We start from the raw sequence: 20,489 nt of genomic DNA, 5'->3' as shown, positions 1-20,489 counted from the left end.
GATAAATACTTGTTGAAATAAGAAATAAGTGAAACTGGAAAGAAAGAGAACTTAGAGAAGCAAGGAGAGGCGAAGTGCTCCCCTGCGTACATGTTTCTGTCTTAGAGCTAATGGAATGGGATGGATGAGAGCAGGGCCAATCCTTGGAGGCTTGTCCAAAGGGCCCTGGTACCCCCCTCTCCTCACCCAAGATTCAGGGCAACTTCCTGTGATTTCTGATCCAGAGCTGACATCAGTCCTATGGGGCAGACACAATGGGCATCCGACTCTCTCTCCTTATCATTGTCCAATCATCTGTAACTGAGACAGATGGCATCTGGGGAGTAAGATATGTGAAAAGGGGCAGAGGCAGTGAAAAAATCTAAGGTAAAGAGAAGGAAAGGCACTGTGTGGGGGCTTTCAGAGTCAAACAGATTCTGAGTTCTCAATTGGTAAGATGGATAAGCCTTTCCTTGATTTTTCAACACAAACTGAGTTCTCTCTTGAGTTCCCATGTAGGGTCCTGGGGATATGGGTTTCTGGTCACTCTGCTGCAATCTCCAAGAAAGGTATTGCAAAAAAGTTTCATGGGGGGGGGTAAGAAGTTATTGCTCTTACTGTCTTGCATTGATAAACAGCCTTTATTGTTTGATCTTCAAACTGCTTTACTGGTCTCAAGTCTCATTTTACTGCCTCTATGCCACCACATAGTGTTCTTGAATTTAAGAAACTTTGATGAGCAACTTCTTAAATTTATACAGTAAGTGTCTATGAGCAAAGTAGCCATAAATTCTTCTGGAAAAGAACCAAGAGAGGGACTTGTTCTACTAGCTCAGATATCAAAACATATTTTCAAGATATATGAATGTAAATGATGTGGTGGTACTAGTTCAGATACAGAGAGAAAACAATGAAATAAACAGAAGCCATAAAGAAGTCCCAAGTATTGGGGCCTGGAGAGATAGATAGGGCAGTTACTTACCTTGCACATGGCTGACCTGGGTTTGATCCCTGGCATCCCATTTTCAATCCTCTTATTGAAATGATTCCTGAGCATAGAGATAGGAATAAGACAGGAATAAGTGCTCACACCCTGAGCACTGCTGGGTGTGCCTCTCCAAAAATGATCCAAATATTTAAAATAATTTTGTATAACAAGATTTTTTGTTCTAATGAGCAGGGAAGAGTAGACAACTCATTCAAAAGTGTTTGGGCAATTACCTACCCAAACAGAAAAATTAAATAAAATCCCTACCTCACACCAAATAAAATATATTTTTAGGTAGGTGATACCTTCCAAATACTCCATATTCTATTGATTATAGTCTTTACACTTGATTTTTTAAACATATATTTTGTTTGTTTTTGGGTCACACCCGGCAGTGCTCAGGAGTTACTCCTGGCTCTATGCTCAGAAATCACTCCTGGCAGGCACAGGGGACCATATGGGATGCCAGGATTCAAACCATCGTCCTTCTGCATACAAGGCAAATGCCCTACCTCCATGCTATCTCTCTGGTCCCTAAATATACATTTTCTAATTTCCTCAACCATTGCTTTCCAGAATACTATGTAAGTCCTGCTCTGTTCCTTCCCTCTCTAAATAACCCTCTCTTAAAGGCCCAGGCTAACTGCTCTTCCACATTAAAGCTTTCCATGTTTTCACCAATGAATTGAAAAACTCTGATTTATATCATTTATATCATATTTCTATGTATGACCCTTAGAACATAAGTTCCTTTCAGCTGAAATATATGTTAATGATAATAAAAGAGATAGAGATGATGGTAGTAACAGCAATAAACTGCTTAGCTGAGTTGCCCAGGGAAATAGAAAGATTCATGGTTTGCAAACAAAAGAATTTTCATCAAATTTCCTAATTAGATGGAGTATCAGAACTCCAAGTTCAGCACCTTCTCTAAAATTTATCTATTACTTCCTGACTTAAGAGCACTAAACTTAAGGATCCTTGTCAACCCAAGGTCATCCAAGATTATCAATGACCTATATTCATGAATAATACAATCTCATCAAAACATTGCAAGTCACTCTTTTCCAGTCAATAATTTAAGAAGCATTTATTGGGCTTTTTCTGTAGGCTAGAAGATGTAGAGTTAAGTTCATTGTCCAATTACAAAAATTGCACAGTCGTATGTACCAAATCTAGTTCTGTGAATAAGAATGAATGTACATTTAAAATGAGAAATATGTGTCTAACTCCTGACTACCACTTTCTATCTGTGCTGGCATGAGTGAATCATTTTGCCACTCTAACCTATGTTTCCTCATTTATAAGATGGAGATATTGTAAGTATCTATTTTTTAAAACTGTCACGAGAATCAAATAGCATATAGAAAGCACGTAACACTTAGCATAGTGACAGATGTAGGAAACACTCAGTATGGACTGTCAATACTTTTTGTTCTATAACAGCAGTTTTCAATTTGTAAGCAAAAGTGCTTAGTGGAGTCTTAAGAATTATTATAATTATTATGAGGTAACTCAAGCCTGTATGACAACTAAGAAAATCACAGAACAAATAAATAATATCATATGTATGCCTTACTATGTCTTAAATGAATAGGAATGCGGCTATAAATTGGAAACTGATATAAGAAAGGAATACCATTGTTTGCCTTTGACTTTCTATCTTCCCAACTTCTAAGTCAATGAAAAAAATTAAGGTGGATACATGAAAAGGATTTTCCCCCTTTCCCAAGGAATCATACTGGAACAGAAGGCAAAGGAATCAAAGTTTATTCTCTGAATAACAGTTTGGAGAGAAAATCCCAACATTAGGGTCCAGCAGGAGGCAATGCATATGTTTCCCATTATCTGTTCTTCCATCTTTAACAGCTTAGAACTGGTGTCCAGGGCTCTTTCAGGTGTCAGTGCTCTACACAAGGTGTTATATTCCAGACACTCCTTCAGGGTCCCCATATTATCAATACAGAAAAGAAAAACAAACCCTAGAGAAGCAGCAGCCAGGGAGGTCACTGGGGGACAGAAACCCAAAAAAAGGTCAAGGGCCATTTCTTACCAGAACATGAAGGATTTGGGACTATGAAAAGCAGCATTAAGATTGATTTCCCCACAGAGTGCCTTTTTCGTAAAAGCTATCTTTGGGTGTTTCATGTAGCTAACCTTTATTTTCAGGAACTTTTCTTAGTGAATTGGACTTGAATATTTTTAAATGCTGAACTTTCAGTTATTAAAATCCTTCTTAGGCTCTGATAATGCAATATTTTCATTTTTTTTAAAGAACCACCAACTTCACACCACCCCTCACCCTGCTGTCTCATTAAAACACAGAGGTACAAACAAATGGGGCGCTGAGTGTGAGTTCAAAGGGCAAAGGGCAGTTCCAAGAGTTCATGTTCACATACAGACTAGTTAAAAAGTTCACATACAGGAATAGTGCTCAGTTACACAACAACACTGTGGGTAAAGACACAGAGACAGAAATTGGGGAGGTCAATTGGGGGGGGTTCATTTTATTAGTTTTCAGAACTGTAGCATCAATAAGCTCCTAAAGTTTAATCAGAAAAAATATCTTACCCGAGGCCAAGGACTGAAAGGCTGGAATTAGAATCCAGGTTTCTTTTTTTTTTTTTTAACTTGATTTAGTGATAGTTTGGGGGCCACACCCAGTGATGCTCAGGGGTTACTCCTGGCTCTGCACTCAGAAATCGCCCCTGGCAGGCTGGGGGTACCATAGGGGATGCTGGGAATCGAACCTGGGTCCATCCCAGATGGCCGCATGCAAGGCAATGCCCTGTGGCTGTGCTATCTCTTTGGCCCCAGAATCCAGGTTTCTTTTTCTTTCTTTTTTTTTGTGTGTGTGTGTGGGGGGGGGGGGCTACACCCATTTGATGCTAAGGGGTTACTCCTGGCTAAGCGCTCAGAAATCGCCCCTGGCTTTGGGGGACCACATGGGACGCCGGGGGATCTAACCGCGGTCCTTCCTTGGCTACCTCACCGGCACCTAGAATCCAAGTTTCTTAACTCATCAATGACTCCCTGTAATTCTGCCATGTTCTCTTTTCCCACAGTGGTATGAAGTCAGAGTCCAAGGGCAGAAGTTGGGGGAGGGGGAGACTTTGTTGCCTCACCTTTGGCCTGGGAAATTTCGATGGGAGCAGTGTAAGAATTTCAGGGAGCCACAGAAAGGAGAAAGAAGAGATAAGACAAACTTTCCTATGGAATGTTGTTAGGAATTCTAAAAAGGACAAGCATTGATTGCTGGCTCCTCTTCCATCACCCCCGCAACTCAGGAGGCTCAGGCTTGTTCAATGTTCAATTAACCTAAGCCATGGAAACGTCTTCCCTTGCCTCTGCTAAGGAACATTGCATCCTGAGATAGAGCCCTGAGAACAGAATTAAAGCATCTGCTGGAAGAGTAAGTGGCTCCTGCCTGGCCCAGGGGTGTCTGGGTATCCAGTGTTCTGAGCTTGTTTGAAATGCAGCATAGACTGTTGTGGTCATTGATTGGAATGGCTGGATTTACTTACAAAAGGTGGCACTTGAGCAGACACTGCTCTCTGGGGCTGTGTGTAATTATGGGATAATCCACGATATGCTGAGATGCTTATAAAGCCCATAAATTGCCTTTTCCACTCAAGTTAATTTACCTTTACAAAAGACACAGTTGAAAGAAGAGAAGTCATAGCCTCTACCACCAAATTTAATTTCCAGAAGAATGGTGGAAATCAGGGTCATTGCCTCTTTTGGCCCTTCTGGGTCTAAATTCCCCAGAAGATACCCAAAGTATCTCCATAATACCTTAATATCTTAATAATAAGATACCGCCATAATCTCATCTTGTATTCTTTGAGTACACATGGCATTCTCATTCAAATGCCTTGGATTTTGGCTGTTGCTTTTTATCTTGTCTCCAAAAATTCATCCAAATCACTCCCATTCATTAACTTGGACCTTGAGATCCACAAGATTGCTTTTCTTGGCTTTCTAATCCCACATCTCTCTGGATACTAACATAGGTACCACCACCCATTATGAATGATTACTGAGTTTTTCAGATCAACTTCCACTCTTCCTAATGCTTCCTTCTCACATCACCTTTCCCAACCTACGTTGTATAATGATCCAGAAAGGAGACACATGTCTTCTATTACTTAAGTAAATTCTTCAAGTACATTATTTTCTCTGTGGGTGCTACAGAAGTTCTTCTATGCTAGATACCATGAAACACCCTACTTGTTGAAAATAGTCTCATGGGAGAGAAAAAAGCAATAACAAGCAATATTGTTAAGCTCTAGGTGGCAAACTTTGGCAAAATAAGTAAGTAAAGGTAAAGTGGAGAATGGAGACAGATAAATTTATGACTTCAATATGTTATGTAATTTAAAGGTTAAAGAGCTGTCTGGATTTAGGCACAGTATACCCCAGGATTGCTAATGATATCCTGAGGAACTAGATCCTTTCCTATCTCTACTCAGCTTTCATCTGCTTTTGTTCTCATATAGGCTTTCTCTGCAGTATGTTACCACAGCCCAATCCAAATGCTTCAACCTCACACTCTATAGATTAATAGCTACTAAAAATTTAATACTGTCTTAGTTGCTCTTAAGTCAACCTAATACATGTCTATATTAGGTCCCTTCAAGTTAGGACTTGGTTTAAGCCACATGCCTACTCTTGAATCAATGACAATAGCTATGAGAATACAATGTTCTTATTACCCAAGCACATAACTTGCCCATGAGAATTCCATGGACAATTATTAGGGTGATAGAGATATCCCAATAGCAAATTATGTCTAGAATAAAAGATACTAACCAAGCAAGACAAGTTCTCATTCACAACCCAACTATAACCTTGTCTCTTCTCACCGCAGCATTTCAGCTCATCCTCTGGCTACCTTAACACCTGAAATGATGGAGCACTTTTTTTTGCATCATTGTGCTAATATGCCTCCAGTTTCTTATCAAATATTTATATTTCATGAAAGGCTTGATACTGTATCCCCTACCAAAAATCTATGATAAAAAGCAAAACTGCAGAGAAGAATAGAGATATGGGGGGTTTAGAGAACAGCTTCTGAGGGTTCTTTAAAAAACCATACACCATCAGGATCTTTTCATTTGATTACCACAGAGCTGACCCTGGCTAAGGCCATACTCTAATACAGAGGCTGAAGCAAACAGGTAGGGAGTTTGCCTTGCACCCCGTCAACTCAGGTTTGATCCCCAGCATCCCACATGGTCCCACCCTGGCTAAGGCCATACTCTAGTACAGAGACCAAAACAAACAGGTAGGGAATTTGTCTTGCATCCACCCAACCCGGGTTTGATCCCCAGCATCACACATGGTCCTTCAAGCCTGCCAAGATTAATCACTGAGTGCAGCACCAGTAGTAAACCCTGAGAACTGCTATGTATAGTCCCAAATAAAAACCAAAACTGAAAAGAAGGCAATACTCTACTTCTATGTGGCATTATTTTAATGCAGGGGTCTCAAACTCGCAGCCCGTGGGCCGCAAACGACCCTCCGTACAACATTTTGTGGCCCTGCCCTAGAGGAATCTTTTTTCGTTTTGTTTTGTTTTAGTTGTTTGGGTCACACCCCCCAATATTCAAGGCTTACTACTGACTTTGCACTCAAGGATCACCCCGACTTTGCCTCCTGCGGCCCCAAGGTAAATTGAGTTTGAGACCCCTGTCATTGTTAAAGGCAAACACAGCTGTTTGTACAATAAATACAATATTTTCATCACTGAATGTTTGTGTATTTATGTGCATGCCTGGATCTTATTTCAAACCCAAACAGCCCAGCTTGAATTGTTAAAAAGACTCCCTAATCTTCAAGTTTACCACTCTGTCTTCTACCTACCTCCACTCACCCTTGAAAACAATCTACCCTACTCTTGCTAGTCTGCTTAGAACAGATTAAACCCTGCACCATGTTGAAGAACAACCTATAACTTAGCTAACTAAGCCATTTGGCCTACATCAATTGTCCCTACTGCAAGACATTGGCAATGTTCTGCCAAGGAATGACTCAACATTGTCAAGAAATCAGGAAAAGCTTATATAAAAAGGAAAAGACATGAGGCATCTACTTATCAGCCAAGAATGATTCACTCAACCTAGAAAATAATGTTCTGATGATATAAGTCAGCAAGCTAGAAAGGCACGACACTTCTGAGGCAGTGCTTGACCTCAGGACTGAACTGGGGTGCCCTGATGCTTTCTATATCTAGGGGGTTGGGTGAGTCCAGAGACCCCTTTGATTGAACAACTACATCCTGGATGTTTTCCCTGGGAGTTATATATACTAAATACCCACTCCCCTCAGGCAGTGCCAATAGTTTCTAAGATAATTTCTAAGGTTTGGATTAGAGTTCCCAGGATCTAGTTTTGACACTTCCACTGTTTTGCTCTGTGACCAGAGTGAAGGATAGCTTTTGTCCCCATATTCAAAAAGTGGGATAATAAGAACTCTCCTTTTGGCTATTATAGTGTAGCATCCATTCACCAAACTCCAACTCAGCACAGCAGTACCCCAGGGCTGGGCATGAGCCAGGCAGGTGGTCCATGACACCATAGCACTCTCATCATCAGCCATAAAATAGTGTGTCTGAACAATTTCTGGCAGGAAATGGTTATTATTAGTGATGAGAGTGAACTATGAATTCTAAAATCATATTTAAGGGAGGGGTTAAAGAGAGAAGGAGTATGTGGGGGGAATCCTAAAGGACCTGGAATAGTGGGTTGAGTTGTTCTCCCTCAATGGAAAACAAACAATTTGATGATAACCTATTAATGAGTGCTGACTTTTAAGTAGGAAAAGTACTCAGGGCTTAGTTGGGGGTAATCAGAACTTTTTCAGTCTTAAAGTCATTCCAACAGGGGTATCCTGCTATCCTTGTTCCATGCAAGAGGGAGCTAAGAGAGAAACTCAGTGTCTTTTTCAAGGTCACACAAGTGAAGTAGTTGAGATCAGAATCTGAGCCCAGTGCCAACCCCAGCCTGTTTATCCTGGCACCCTCGCACCTTGCACTCCAGCTTCAGGACAAGGATGAGACTATCTCAAGGCTGGCCTTTCCCCTGATATGAATGAAGCTGCTAGAGACATGGAAGCCAAATATGATCATCATTCTAGGAGTCACTCAACAAATATTTCTGAAGGGTCAATCACTGATTTGGCTTTAAGATAAAACATTGAAGAATCAAGACAAAATTCCATGCCTCCATGTAACTTATATCTTACTTAGCAGGGATAAGATATAAGAAATACATTACATAAGAAAAAATATCATAGGTGATATGGTGAAAGAGAAAGGAAGACAAATGAAGCAGCAAAGAATGAGGGACATGAACTTGGAAGTTGCAATTCTGGAGGAGTATCCAGGGCAGGCCTTGCAGAGAAGAACAAGGTAGAAGAAAACAATGTGAGGGTCAAAATGATAGTACATTGGTAGGATGTTTGCCTTGCTCTCTGCCGACCTGGAAGGATAGACCTGGGTTTAATCCCAGATCCTATATGGTCCTATATGGTCTCCTGAGCCTGCCAGGAGCGATTTCTGAGCACAGAACCAGGAGTAACCCTTGAGCACTTCCAGGTGTAGCCTAAAAACGAAAGAAAGTAAAAGGAAGGAAGGAAGGAAGGAAGGAAGGAAGGAAGGAAGGAAGGAAGGAAGGAAGGGAGGGAGGGAGGGAGGGAGGAAAGAAGGGAGGGAAGAAGGAAGAAAGGAAGGATGGAAAGAAGGAAGGAAGGAAGGAAGGAAGGAAGGAAGGAAGGAAGGAAGGAAGGAAGGAAGGAAGGAAGGGAGGGAGGAAGGGAGGGAGGGAGGAAGGAAGGAAGGGAGGAAGGAAGGGAGGGAGGGAGGGAAGGAGGGAGGGAGGGAGGGAGGGAGGGAGGAAGGAAGGAAGGAAGGAAGGAAGGAAGGAAGGAAGGGAGGAAGGAAGGGAGGAAGGAAGGAAATGTGGCAATCCAGGGAAATACGACTGAACATGTGTGTCTATTGAAGGGTACAATCTATATTGAACTAGGCTTCATGCATGCCCAACAAATTGGGGTCATGGCAGCCATATGAAGGTGCCTGGAAGCCTTCTGAGGACAGATTGATGACCAGCCTTCCCAGTGAAGTCCCAGAAGTCCATCACCAAGCATACCCAGAGGTCCAACTTCTGAGCTGCTTTCAGTCTTTCCCTTCCCTTTTCAGTCTTTCTCTTCCCATCCCCTCTCACACTGGTGTTGTCCATCTTATTGATATTCAAATTGATGCTCCTAGTCAATCTTGGTATCTGCTTCATAGAAGATCAGACTAATAGTGAAGGAAGGGAAAAGAGGAAAGGAGGAAAGGAAGGGAAAATAAAGGAAGGAAAAGGGAGAAGGGAAGAGAGGAGAGATCACAGAAAACTAGAGAGGAGAGGTAGCTGGGCTTCCAGAAAGCTGAGCTCGTAGAGCCTATCTTGAATGATCTTGGTTTGAAGTCTCAGTCCTCTCTGTTTCAAACCTCTGTGCTCCCTTTTCTTGATTGGCTTCTATTATTTGTTTGTAGTAGTCTTCCAAGTAAATGACAATGACAACAAAAAATTCCATGGTCGGGGCCGGAGAGATAGCATGGAGATAAGGCGTTTGCCTTGCATGCAGAAGGACAGTGGTTCGGATCCCGGCGTCCCATACGGTCCCCCGAGCCTGGAGCTATTTCTGAGCATAGAGCCAGGAGTAACCTCTGAGCGCTGCCGGGTGTCACCCAAAAATCAAAAAAAAAAAAATCCATTGTCTCAGTTACCCTAAAGGGAACTCATCAATATCTTGTGTGTGTGCACACACATACACACATATATACGCACACACATGAAGTCTGGATGGCAGTACTGAGCAGGACAATGTGGCTGTAGTCACCAACATCCAGGAAGCTGAGGAAGTTCTGGGTAGGAGGGAAGAATGGGGAGGACCAAGGTGGGATGACCAGGAGTTGAATACCCCAGACATCACAGGGCCAGCACAGGGTGGGGTGTAAGGGGTGTGTGTGGCTGAGCTGATGTGTGGGTATTTCCTGGGAGTCTCTGGAGAAGTGGAGGTGGGGAGAGAAAACCCTTTGCAGGGTTCAGCAAGTTCTCTCCTAGGCTCACTGACTTTGCTTTCCCTGTTGATTTTGGAGGCAACTAAGTCATTTCCGGCTGTTGTGCAAACCTCAGCTCCAATCAATAGCATTGGAGCTGTTTCTTTGCCCCATTTGTTTTCAACAGCCTGCTGCTGGCAGCCCCCTCGCTGACTCTCCCGCAGCAGCTGTGTTCTCCTGCTCTTGGCCCCCTGTTGGGGGTATGGTAGAGGCCCCCAGCCGAGCCCAATCACAAATTCACGCCTTTAATCTCCTGCTCAGAGGGAAAAAACCCGTTTCACCTCCTTGAGCAGATTACAGGAGCTTTAAGCAATAGCAGCAGCAGCCTTTCCTGGGCTGCCTGTCCCCTGTCCTGTGTGTACTTCACTGGGTCCTCTCTGTTCTGGGGGGCGATCCTCACCCAGATTCCCCCAAGAACTTTTTAAATCTCAATGCTCTGAGAAGGCAAACCCTTTTGTTTATAGAATCAAGCCCCCTCAAGCATGGTCCCCTGTGTGGGTCAGGTCTGGACTGGCACAAAATTCTCTACTCTGCATCAAAGCACTCAGAGAACCTGATTTGCCCTCAACTTATACACACACACACACACACACACACACACACACACACACACACACACACACAACCCCGCCCTCCCCCCCCAGAAGTTCTTATTCATCTACTCATCCTGTATTATCATATAGTCTTGAGAAATCATGTTCCTTTTCATTCTATCACTAGCTAGGGGACCCCTTCCAGGTCTCCATTTTCCCACCTTGTGGAACCAGAAAGTTAGTACTGAGTTAGGACTGACTCCAGTTCAATTTTTAGCACCTCATAACTCCCCAAGTATCACTGGCTGCAGCTCTAGAAGCCCCCAAGAATGTCTAGGTGTGGTTCACATAAATCCTGCACCACAGTGTCTAAACTGCTCGGTACCCTCAGATACAGTATTGTTCTGGTTGGGTCCTCTCCTCCACAGACCATCTTCCAAGACTGTCTCTAGAAGTGCACCAGAGCAGAGAAATGGAGAGCCTAGGGAGGAAGATCCATGCAGGTGGAGGCCTCCTCCCCATGGCTCTGAGTGTTGGGGGCCCAACATACAGAAGAGAAGAAGGCAAAAAGGGCCAACTTTGGAAATGTGACTTAGGACCCTATCATTCTTGTCCAAGATCTGGTGTCCTAGGACCTCTGAGAGATGTAGCAGTACCTCTGCAGACCAGCATGGGTTCTGCTGGCAGCATGGGCTTAGGGGCACAGGAGTGCAGAGAGGGGTTAGACCACAGCAAATGGCCTTTAAGTCGAACTGTGATTGATGGCGAGCCTGAGGAGCTGGCCAGAGCCCCAGGGTGAATGCACTGGCAAAACAGTCCAGAGTCTTGGCACAAATTCTCCTCCTGGAATTTGGGTTGAGTTCTTGACCAGAGGACAAAAGGCTTCCTCTGAACCCTCCAAGGGATGAGCAGGAAAGGCAGGAAGGTCAGGACTTAGACAAGCAGATGATGAAATCTCCAGTTCCAATGGAATCAAAGAGTTTATATCTATCCAGGCAGCTGGGATGCTAAGAGCTGCCCAGTCAGCAATGATCACCATGATAACCTTTTTTTTTGGAAAATGTTTCCAAAGCTTTTGTACTAGTATTCATTTGTCTTGCACAGTGATTCTGTAAGGAAACTGGGTATGACCAGTCTCCACTTTGCAAATGGAGATACTGAGGCCAGGTAAAATATCTCAAGTCAGAGATACAGTACATGGGTTAATGTGTTTACCATATACATGAAAAGCCCTGGTTATGACCCCAGTACCACATGCAGAGACCCCTAGCACTGCCAGTAATCCTTGAGCACTACCGGATATGGCACAACTTCGCAAATTCTAAAACATATTAGGCATATCAACCAAAAATTCATCAATTCTGCTATGGCCAAGGAGTAGACATAAAGGTGTGAAAGAGACAGGGCTAAAAAGATTCTTTACTTTGAAAGAAGCAACATAGTGCAGTGTTTAAATGAATAGATGAGAGGCCAGTATTACTGGGTTTACTAGGTGATTGTCCTTGATCAAGTTTTTGCTGCCTTTTCTCCTGCCTCAGTCTCCCTCTACCTAAAAAAGGGATTTGAATAGTAGTTATTTGCTCGGGTGCTGAGAGAACTAAACCTCATACTACATAAGGAGTAGCTATACTTGCCATTATAGATAAGGCTTTGAACTTCTATCACTACAGACTGGTCCATAGAAGTGTTCTCCTTTTTCTTCCCTAATTTTTACTATAATATTGTGATTTATCAAGTTGTTATAATACAGCTGTTTGAGACATTAACACCAATCCCACCACCACTGTGACCTTTCCTTCATCAGTGTCCCTAATCTCCCATCTACCACCAGAACCTGCCCCCTTGCAGCACAAACAAATTTACTTCACATTACTTGTTACAACACAAAGGCAAATGGAATTATCAAAACTTAGGTCAACGCAGGTCAATTTGAAATGACTGTTATATCTCTCCAGAGTGTTGTTAAAGTCAGTTTCTAAGTTTACTAGGCTGTGGCTGGTGCTAGTTGAGCCTTTTGTGTTACTGTTTAGGCCCACTGAACTTAATCGATTACTCTGTAACTTTCTCATCATATTTCCTGTGATACTAGGCTGACAGGGCTATGAGATATTGAGGTGCGGTGTGGTTGCATGCAACCATAAAGTCTAGAAGTTATACATCTAAAACAAATGTAATGGCTTTTAAATTTGATAAGGTTAAGTGGCTGAGCTGGGCAGTTTCTGTCAGAGAATATGGGGGTGGTGTTGAGCTATTGTGGCTCATGCTGAAAGGGGAATCTGACCCCACTTTCTGGATTCTTCTTTTTTTTAATACCAAAAGAGTTATTCCCCACAACACCCAAACTCTGAGAACATGAAGTTCCTGTGGTCATTGTGCTACATGAAACTAAAAGGATGCAGAAACAATAATGAGCACTTGTCCCCAAACCTTAGGACACAATAAAACAATAAAGAAACCTAAGGTCTGTGCCTCTGTGCCTCCTCTGGAGGCTCCCGTTGTCTGGGAGAGGTGATGTGAGGGAGAGAGAATGACATGAGCTTCCAGGAATTATTGAAATTGGGCCATCTGAGATGGATACATCTGACAATGGCTCACCCCCAACTACCCTCTGCACTCCAACAAGCCTCCAGGGTGACCAGCTGTGTATGCTATCAGCCCTAGAGTCTGCTCTAGGCTTCAATAGGGTCCCTCTGTCCTGACTGTCAAAGTGCTCATTTGGTTCTATACATCAGTTATGCTGGACATGATTTCAAGCACCTCTGAGCACTCTCCACAACCAATAACAAAATGGGGGTTGTGATTCTCAAAGAGCTCACAGGCTTGCTTGAATTTCTCCTTGAGTGGTAATAAGGCCTTTGCAAGTGGGTAAAGATAGTTAGGACCCTTGTTCTCTAAAAGACTGGTCTACAGACTGATCCATGGAAAATGTTCTGGTAGTCTACCATATACTTTCCTCAATCATATGGATGAACATATATCATATAATAGATGGCATATGGCATACCAGCTAAATATTGTGACTTGATAACGGATTTGGGGGATGGGTGTCCCATTTCCCAGTGCTCAGGGATTACTCCTGGTGCTCTTTTTAGAAAAACTTCCTTTCAAAATTTTTATTTAATTGAATTGCCATGAGTTACAGAGTTACAAAGTTGTTCATAATTGAGTTTCAGACTATAATGTTCAAACACCAATCTCTTCACTTGTGTTCATTTCCCTCCACCAATTTCCCAGTTTCTTTTCCTCCCCTGAGCCTGCAGACTATGGCAGACACTATTTTTCTTTTTCCTCCTTTTAGGCACTGTGATTTGCCATACTATTATTTATAGTATATCATGCTTATCACTTTACTTTCATTTAGCACCCAGTTGTGGTCCAGAATGGCCACTTCTCTCTATTATTCTTATAGTGGTCCTTTCCATGACCTATCCCACCTTTGCTTCACTCCCCAAATAACAAGTACAAAAGAAGAACCAGTTCTCCTGCTCTTCACTTTCATTTCCTTCAGTCATTAGTTATTCCCCTACTATGTTTCTTATTTATAAGGGATCACTTCTGGTCATGTTTGTATAACCATATGGGATGCCATAGATCAAAATTGGTTTGACTACATGTAAGGCAAGCACCCTATCCATTGTATTATCACACTGGATTTAATAAATAAATACACTGGTTTTTATTTATCTCTTTGCTGTCAGCCAGTCTGTGAATTATTCCTCCTATTTTCCCAGTCTGCTGGTATCTTATACTTCTTAAGTTTGAAGAACGCTGATTTAGACTAAATGACTAATGATATCAGCCTCATGGCCCAGCTTTCTAAATACGAGCAGGGTCTAACAGTATGGGACCTTGGATGCCTAGAAATGGAGAAAGATCTAGAGGAAATGGATCTGATATTACATCCTAACTGGAACTTCTCCAGCTAACCTGCTGAGAGGACTCTGTTCTTGCTCTGCATTCTAAGTAACTCCACATGCTCAGGTTTAACGGTGATTCGAGGAAACTATAGTTTTCTTGTAGATTTGCCAGTGTTCTTGACTTTGGGAGAACTATGACCTTCTTTGAAAATAGAATTGAAGTGATGGGCTTTCTCTCCAGGAGGAAATGCTGCATAGAGAAGCTCTCCACATCTATACATATTTCTGAAGGTATCGCAGTCTCCTTGAAGAGTCCTTGAATGCTTCAAAATACCTTGACTGTGCCTGGACCCTGCCTGAGTCAGGCACAGTTTGGGTTTTCTGGGCCTAGAGAAGACTGAGACCTTTCTAAGCATCTAAGAAACCTGAGAGTAATAAAGCATTTACATTCATTGAGTCCCTCGCACTCTGCAAAATGCTTCCAAGTCATGCCCTCACGTTATTTCTGAGAAAAAGAGGCTCAGAGGAGCTGGGTGACTTTTGTCCAAGGTCACACAGTTAATAAAGACAGCTAAAGTTTACTGCAACAACCCTCCAGACACTTTAGATGCCTGATCAATCTCCCTTACCAACATCACCATCAAAGAGAGGCATCATTATGAGCCTTGATTTCTAGATGGAGAAACTAAGATGTGGAAAAGCTAAGGAAGTGACTGACACCAGAGTACATGATTCCAAGTGGTAGAACTTGAACCTGTGATGACTGTAATAGGCTGTTCCTGACCCGGTAAGTCACCTTGTCTTCAGAAGCATGCTTGGAGTTTTGGTGAGTCAAGGAGAGGATGAGCTGGAGAGATAGTACAGCAGTAAGGCACTTGCCTTGCACGCAGCCAGTCCAGGATAGACGGTGGTTCGAATTCCGGCATCTCATATGGTCCCTTGTGCCTGCCAGGAGAGATTTCTGAACACAGAGAAAGGAATAACTCCTGAGCGTTGCCAAGTGAGACCCCCCAAAAAACAAAACAAAACAAATAAAAGAAAGAATTTTTTAAAGGGAGTAGATATATATTGGCATTCATACACTTAACTATTAGAAGATCCTTGCAGATCTGGGTTCTCAAACTAGATAAAACTTATTCTGTGCAACTGGCTTATAGATGGAAAGTTCTGAGCATCTTGGGTACCTTAGTTTTTCTAGTTTGTGCTCAGATTTGTTGTCTCATGCTGACCCTGGAACCTGCCCTTCAGACTTCCCACTGTTCTTTACTTTTCTTGGAGTCTGTCCTCTTAGCTGTTGTGTGGTTCATTCTTTGCTCCTGCCCATCCCCCAGCAGAATCAAGTCCCATTTGCTCAACATCCTCCTGCCAAGCCTGAACCTCTTCCCCTTGATAGGATGAGATTGTCATTCTCAGTGTAACTTAATGAACTACATTCTGCAGTACTTTATATTATCAGAGTAATTTAATGAACATCTTGTAAAGTTGGTTTGAGTGAGTCGGATTCAGAACAACCACAAATTTTGGAGCAGAGTGTCCCTGTTCTCTTGTTGTGGCCACCTGAATGCCAGGAAGATGGGATCTCATAGGCCTGTGTGCTGCCACTCACAGATCACTAAGCACAGAGATTGTGCTCCATGCTGCAGGCACATGTAGGATCTGATGTGTGTGAGATCTTATACTGAGTCAGCCCCTGGGTCATCCTGCATTCATTTACACAGATTAAGACACAGAACTTGACTTAGGGTGAATACTTTTGACAATATTTGTCAACGAGAGGTATAAAATTGGCTTAAGAAAAAGAAAAAAGAGAAATTCAAGGATTAACCGGCAAGATAAAAATGCACAGAATATTAGGAATGGGGCTTGGTAGGTGAGTTCTGCTCTTGTTTGCAAGGGTCCCTGAATTCAATCCATAGCACCACACACACAGAATGCATGCAGTAAGTACATCATATAGGGAACTGTGTTTCTGTAAACTCACAGGGAAACAATCTGAACATCTGCAAGAGCCAGATAATACCAGCAGGAAAGTCTTGTACACTAACTCTTCAATTTAAATGGGGTTCCCTTCTTCCCACGGTGAAACCCTGTCTTCTCATTTCCACACTTATTTTTCTTTTTTGCCCCCCAGACATGTAAATATCTTTCCCATCATGTATCAGCAGCAATTCATTTGTTCAGGCAGAAGATCAAGGCAATGATATAGACCCAATACATCTTGATATCAGTGTGGCGTTTTGACAAATGTTTTACCTGGTGCCCTTGAGGCAGTGATGGGGAAATAAGAACTGGGTCAGAGGACAGGAAGTGGAGTCATAGCTGGATGAGCAACCATAGTCCAAGAATGTTGATTAGTTTTTCTGTGTCAACCCAAGGGAGGTCTCGAGTGGTGTGCCCTAGAGCTCTGTCCTTGGCACTGACCACATTGGCATCACTACCTATGACTCAAAAGAGGACAATGTATTCTAATCAGCTGTGCAGCAGACATGAAACTGGGAATCATAGTTACTACTAAAACTGACAGAATAGAAGTAAGAAAATGACCTCAACTAGCTGCTACAACAGACATCAGAATGGAAATAAGAAATGACCTCAACAGGAAGGAACACAGGGCAGAAACCAACATGAGAGAACCAGAAGAAAGAACTTCAAATTCCTGCATTTAGGTTAAAAATTAATTGCATGAGTACCGGATGGGGTCGACCTGGTTTGGCAGCAGGCCAGATGAAAATGACCTATTTGTTTGCTCTTTTGTAAGTGGGCCACTAGCTCAGCATGGTCCAACTGTGTTTTGTGGTTGATACATGATACGGAAAGTGAACACACTCTTGGCTACATTAAGGGAAAGTGAGTGTCTGTCTGATCATAACATGGCCTCGATGTGGTCAGGATAGTCAATCCCACTAGAGTACAGGGCTCAACCCCAGCAGTACTGGGCAGGAAGGACATGAACGACTTGGAGTCTATCTTCAGAATGCTGCCGAATGGTGCAGGAGATGGAAGTCAGGCCCATAAAGAAGACTGAAAGGAGCTGGAAGCTATAGCTCAGGGGATAGGATAAATCAAAGGGGCTATATGAGTGTTGCTTTAAACACACAACCACCTGCCATGCAGAAGCTGGGGTAAGCTTCCTGAGTGGAAGCTTCTAAAACAGAGTTCTTTCACCTGTTACGTGATGACTGACAGCCATCATGTATACTGGTCTTTGGGCTGGCAGTTAAACCAACGTGATATACCAGTGGTTTCCAATATCTCTACACCTACAGACCAGTCCCTTGGACAGTAGTTGAAGAGTCCAGCTCTAGGCCACTCATTCACTTTCATGTATATCCCTCTGCAAGGACCTAGTAAAAGACAATCTATACATGCTCCACACATTCCTGTGGCAGACTCCTTTTCAGATATGCCCTCTCCACACACTGTACACACACACACACACACACACACACACACACACACACACACGAAAGCCAAGAACCTGCAATAATTATCACTCTACATACTTATGGCTATGATTGTGGTGGCTTGTGGCCCCAGCAGGAGTCTGGTGGTGAATAAAGGTCCAACCTCTCATGCTGCCTTTATGCTTCTGCCTTTATGCCCTGTGTTATGCAGACTCTCCAATTAGAGACTGTTGACATGGTTCATCCTTAGAGTGATAGGGAATTATTATTCCACCCCATGCAAGCAAGTGTTTGGTGTCTTATGCCTTACTACTTTATGCTGGCAAGGTTGGTCTATCTTCAGGTTGAAACGTTAAAAGTCAAGAATGAGGTGGCTTTATGGAAAGCAATATGGAGATTCCTCCAAAAACTGGAAATTGAGCTCCCATAAGATCCAGCTATACCACTCATATGAATATACCCTAGGAACACAAAAATACAATACAAAAATTTCTTCCTTACACCTATATTCATTGCAGCACTATTTCCCATAGCAAGACTCTGGAAACAACCAAGATGCCCTTCTACAGCTGAATGGCTAAAGAAATTGTGGTACATATACACAATGGAATATTATGCAGCCATCAGGAGAGATGAAGCCATGAAATTTTCCTATGCATGGATGTACATGGAATCTATTATGATGAGTGAAATAAGTCAGAGAGAAAGAGAGAGATGCAGAATGGTTCCACTCATCTATGGGTTTTAAGAAAAATGAAAGACACTCTTGCAATAATTTTCAGAGACAAAAGAGATGAGGGCTGGAAGATGCAGCTCACAACATGAAGCTATCCATGAAGAGTGATGAGTGCTGTTAGAGAAATAACTACCTTGAGAACTATCCTAACAATGTGAATGAATGAGGGAAGTAGAAAGCCTGTCTTGAGTACAGGTGTGAGTGGGGTGGGGAGAAGAGAGATTTGGGACATTGGTGGTGGGAATGGTGCACTGGTGAAGGGAGTGTTCTTTACATGACTAAAATCATACAACTACAATTATATTTGTAATCACGGTGTTTAAATAAAGATTATAAAAAAGAATGAGGTGGCATTTTGGCATGGTATTGGCAAAGCAGACCTTTCTCTGACATGGGTCTAGATCTAGACTATCTTCACTGAATTTTCCAGATATTCCAGACCTTCCTTGGCATCACACTGAACTCTAGAACCAGAGTTTCCTGAGAAATAGCCCATCCCTTTGCCTGGCGTGGTTTCCTGCATTCTTGGTTCCTCATTCTGGGGACTTCTTGGGGAGAAGAGGAAGAATCGTCTTCTTTGGATCCCTGGGAAAAAATACTACTAATCTCTCCTGCAATTTCAGTTGTCACAGACAATTAAAATCACCCCAATTTATCAGGCCCACATAGGGCATCAAGTCCTGATTCTGGGTGTTTTATTTGTTTGTTCATTGGTCTTCCAGCTGGGTGACCTTGAGCAGGTGATCTTAACTTTCTCAATTTTTCTTTTATGAATTGGAACTAGCAGAGGTCCCCATCTCTTCCAAGGACTTGTAGGCAAGTTGAAGGAGATAATCCAGCTCTTTGCAAATACTGGGCATGAAGTCGGTGCTCAATGTTTTGTCCTTGTTATCCTTGACAACTGACATTACAGTGAACACAACAGAGGGTATATTTCTGGGATAGGGCAGCTATTCCACATCCCTCTCTTGAAGTGTCCCAAGATGCACATGACGAAAGGTGACACCAGTTAGCAGCAATCTTGAATAGCACAATTTACGAAGTAAATAATTTTCAGGACCGGAGCAATAGCACAGCGGTAAGGTGTTTGCCTTGCATGTGGCTGACCCAGGATGGACCTGGGTTTGATTCCTGGTGTCCCATATGGTCCCCAAGCCAGGAGCGATTTCTGAGCCCATAGCCAGGAGTAACCCTTGAGTGTCACTAGGTGTGCCCCCCCCAAAACAAAATAAAACAAAACAAAGAAGTAAATAATTTTTAAATTTAGCCACTTTATTTTTTAGGGAAATTAGTGGCAGCATATGTCACAACTGGTCACACTGTTGGACACTGTGCCACCAAGCTGAGAAGCACTGCTCATGAGTCTCATTCTGAGAGCATTGAGAGTATGTGTGTGTGTTGTGTGTGAGAAAATATGTATGTAAATGTATGTAAATTTATATGTGAAGGAATGTGATTGTGTGTGATGAATATGTGATGGAGAGTGCATGTGAATGCTTGTGAATGTTTATGAGTATGGATGACTACGTATGTGATAATGTGTCTAAGTATATGTATCAGAGTATATCTGAATGTGTGTATGTGAGTGTGAGTGCATGCCAGTGTAAGTGTATGAGAGTGAATGTAGGTGTGTATGAATGTGGGCGAATAAATGTATGTTGGACAAACAGAACAAAAACATGTAGGAGGGGTCAGAGAGATAGCGTGGAAGTAGGGCGTTTGTTTCCATGCAGAAGGACAGTGGTTTGAATCCTGACATCCCCTGAGCCTGCCAGGAGTGATTTCTAAGCGTAGAGCCGGGAGTAACCCCTGAGCGCTGCCTGCCAGATGTGACCCAAAAACCAAAAACAAACAAAACAAACAAACAAACAAACAAACAAAAAACC

This window comes from Suncus etruscus, chromosome 17 (genome assembly GCF_024139225.1).
Source record: "Suncus etruscus isolate mSunEtr1 chromosome 17, mSunEtr1.pri.cur, whole genome shotgun sequence".
In the NCBI taxonomy this organism is placed as follows: Eukaryota; Metazoa; Chordata; class Mammalia; order Eulipotyphla; family Soricidae; genus Suncus; species Suncus etruscus.
This window is presented reverse-complemented; position numbering follows the sequence as displayed.